A 4,195-nucleotide genomic window follows, 5' to 3' on the forward strand; every position below is an offset into this window, starting at 1 on the left:
GGTAGTGAGATTGGCACAGGATCGGACATTGTTTCGTTCTGCTGTGCATGGGGTCGCTATGAGTTGGTTCTGACTTGATGGCACCTAACAACAAAAACAACAAGAATTTTATTTAATTGTGATAAAATATACACAAGAAACTTCACTATTTCACCATATTTATAAACTGCAAGTTCGGTGGTTCCTCTTCTTCTGGCATCCAAGCTGCCCCAGATGCTACTGGGGGGCCTGGAGAGGGTGGGAACACTGAGACAGGAGTAGGGGTCACCCTGCCCTGATCTTGGTGAGACATGAGCTACCCTCATCTGGGGGAGACACAAGTCACTATGGTCTGTGAGGACACGGGCCACCCTGGCCTAAGGATGATACAGCTGTCTTAGTCTGGAGGAATACTAGCCACTCTGATTTGAAGGGACATGGACCACGTTGGTCATGGGAGTCGTGGCTACTCTGGTCTGGGAGAAGACAAGACACTCAGGTCTAAGGGGATACAGACCTCCCTGGTTTAGGGGGACAAGGGTCACCCTGCTTTAGGGGGGCAGGACATGCATCACCCTGGTTTGAGGGCAGAGTGGAACATGTGCCACCTGGATGAAGTGGGGAGACAAAAGTTTCCCTGGTCCATGGTTAGGTGGGTATGAAGCATCCGTGCCTGGGAGGGTCGATCTGGACAATGTGAGTGTCAAGGGCAGCAGGTAGGGCCATATGTCCTTGACTGAGTCCCCAAGTTAACCTGAACCAGGAAAACCTGCTAGAGACACCTGAAGTCGCCACAGTGAGAGTGGAGGAGGAGACAGAGGGAGCCAGGAGGACATCCCTAAAGCATTTGTATCAGAGCCAAGAACGAAGTCAGGAGGTACCAGGGGTTCCAGTCAGTTTAGACCACCTCCTGAAAGCCACCAACATGCCAGGCCATGGCTGGGTGGTGCTGGGGATACAGCAAAGACCCCAGCCCAGACCTGTCCTGTGGGTGGTGGGAGAATGTCCCAGACATCCGCACTCTGAGGATCTGAAACAACGCTGTGGAACCAGAAGAGACACCCCACCCCTGAGGAGAGGTGGAGACTGAGTTGACAGACAAATTCAAGTTCAGAAAATGAGGGAAAGAAGGACTTAAATTGAGGCTACAAAGCTTTCACGTGGCCTCCAGGGGAGATGCTGGGAGTCAGATCCAGTCCATGTCCTCAAGGAGTTCTCCATCCAGTGAGGAAGACAGAAACTCCAAAAAGCTCACCCCAGAGGGTTGGGGCAGGGCAGATCAGGCTTCAAGAAAGAAGTGAACTGTGCAGGGAATGGCATGCCTGGGAGGAGGAACAGCCTGAGCAAAGGCATGGAGGCACAAAACTTCAGGAAGGAAAGGGGAAGAACTGGCTATGTCTAGGAGGTCCCTGGGCAGCACAAACAGCTTTCCCTTAACTACTAACCAGAAAGCTGGCCGTCTGTCTCGGCATATGGGGAAACAGTGGACCCTCCCGAGATGGGGGTCAGGGAGGGGCTGATGAGGGGGATGACAGGAAGCCTCATGACCAGTGTGAGGTGAGTTTGTGTCCAGAAGGATCCAGGTAAGATAGGAGGGTTCAGCCTCACCTGGCTTCCTCCCTGCCCTCTCCCCTCCAGACAGCAGTTCATCCCTGGTCCCTCCTCCACCATGTGGCTTCTCCTCACCTTCTCCATCCTGCTGACGTCTGCAGGTGAGGTGGGAAGAGGTGGGGCCAATTCCCCCTCTGTCACTCTGAGACACCCCCTCCTCTGTCACTCCTTGGTCCCTACACTCCACTCTCAGTCACCTGCCAACATCCCTGAGTCACTTCCCAGAGCCATCAGGGAGTCCACGTGGAACCTCACTACTTATAACAGTAAACATGGCCAAGAGATCACATGGACTGAGTTCACGCTCCCTCCCTGCTGTGTGACATTGAGGTACTAACTTCACCTCTCTGGGCCTTCAGTGTCTTCCCTAGAAGACAGCAGCTACCTGTGAAATTATCGTGACGTTCCAATGGTGTCCTGGGAGAAAAACCATTGTTGGTTGTTGTGTTGGAAGTTGTCAAGTCAGTGCTGACTCATGGTAAGCCCATGTGAACAGGAGAACCACTCCATAGGATTTCCTAGGCTGGAACCTTTCAAGGTCGGTGGTTCAAGTTCACCAGCTGCTCCTCGGAAACTGTACACAGGGTTACAATGAGTCAGAACCTACTTCACGGCACTTAACAACAACAACCTTTATGGCAGCAGACCGATTGATCTTCCTTCCATGGAGCTGCTAGGTGGGTGCGAACCGACAACTTTTTGTTTAACAGCCGAGCACTTAACCACTTGCTCTACCAGGGATCCTTATGGAAATCCCATAACAAGTGATCAACGAGTGTTGAGAGGCCAAGAGTACAGACTCTGGGTTTGAGTCCTGGCTCTGCTGTTTCCTAGTTACCTGACATCTCTGTGACTCAGGTTCCTCAACTGTAAGACAGGGATGGTGACAGTATCCCTCTCTGGGTTGCTGTGAGGATGAAGTGTGGTCATGTATGCCTGGCCCAGGGTAGTGCCCTGTGAGGTGTGCCAAGGAGCCCTGGTGGCTCCTAACCAAAAGATTAGCCATTCAAACTCACCCAGGCTCCACGGGAGAAAGATCTGGAGATCTACTCTCATAAAGATTAAACCCAACAAAGCCCATTGCTGTTGAGACAATGGGACCCTCCATGGAGTGTTCAAGACTGTAAATCTTTATCCAGAAGGGCCATGTGTCCTGGACTGAGGCCCCAATGAACCACAACCAGGAACATCTCCTAGAGACACCTGAAGGAGCCTTCTCCTGCAGAGATAGTGGTGGGTTCCACCTGTCAGTTAGCAGCCAGGAGTTTTCATCACCAGAACACCTTTCCATAAAGGTGAGAGTCGAGAAATCCCTATGGGGTAATTCTACTCCGTCACATGGGCTTGGGTAGAAAACGAACAGTGCTGTTGCTGACTGTTCTCTGGGCTCAGCACTCAAGAACGATGCCCTCACAACGCCCTGTATGGGGTGGGCACTAGTGGTTCCTTGTGATAGAGGAGGGGGCTGTGCTCAGAAAGGGGTGGCCCCTCAGTGAAGGTCACCCTGGGAGCAGGGGACTCCAGAGAGCATATTCAATCACAGAAAGAGGGATTCTGTGTCACCTGATGCTCAGACTCTGGAGAAGGTGGGGCTGACTTTCACTCACTCCCACACCCCGCCTCCCCTCGGGCTCTCTCTGTCCTCTCTCCCCACACTACCCCCCCCCACACACACACACCAGCCTGTGCACCCACCTGGAGCCTCCACCCACCTCCGGCTTGGACTGGCCGGTGCAGCCTCAGTGACCAGCTGGTCAGCCCCAGCCCTCTTCTCTCCTCCACAGGGGAACCTCACCCTTCCTTTAAACCCCATCCACCACACCCGTGTCCCCCTGGCCTCCCCAGGGCCCTGGGCCCAGCTCCTGACCTTGGCAGATGGAGTGTGAACACAAGGTCTGGCTGTGCAGACCTGTTTCCAAGTGTATCTGTGTGTGTCTGTGTGTCTACCTGTGTGTCTGTGTATACACATATGTGTGTGTCTCTAGGTTTGTCCACATATGTCTCTGTGTGTGTGATATGTGTGTCTGTGAGTGTAGTCTGTGTTTCCATGTTGGGGGTGTCTCTGTGTGTGTGTGTCCATTGTGTGTGTCTGTCCTTATGTGTATGTGTGTGTGCCTAGATGGTTGACTATTGTATCCATGTGGGTGTCCATCTGTGTGTGTGTGAAAGTGTCCAGGTGTGACTATGCATATTTTGTCTTTGTATGTGTCTGTATGTGTGTCAGTGTGTGTCCATGTATGTTTGTCTGTGTGTCAGTGTGTGTATCTGTGTGTGTCCATGTGCGGCTGTGTGAGTGCCCAGGTGTGTGTCTATGGGTATCCATGTGTGTGTGCCCATGTGGGTCTGTGTGTGTTCAGGTGTGTGACTATGTGTGTCCATGTGTGTGCCCATGTGTGTGACTATGTGTGTCCATGTGTGTTCATGTGAGGCTATGACCTTGAGGAGATGAATCCATGTTGAACCTGTGTGTGTCCTTGTTCGTGCTGTACCTCTGTGTGTTTGTGTGTATGTGTGTGTGCAGGTACATAAGGCCCATGTGTCCCCATTCTCCTCACACGTGTGAACACTGTCTCCATCTGTGAAACCCATGAGTGACCTCGAGCAC

Source organism: Chrysochloris asiatica, unplaced genomic scaffold, assembly GCF_000296735.1.
Source record: "Chrysochloris asiatica unplaced genomic scaffold, ChrAsi1.0 scaffold00116, whole genome shotgun sequence".
Taxonomy (NCBI): Eukaryota; Metazoa; Chordata; class Mammalia; order Afrosoricida; family Chrysochloridae; genus Chrysochloris; species Chrysochloris asiatica.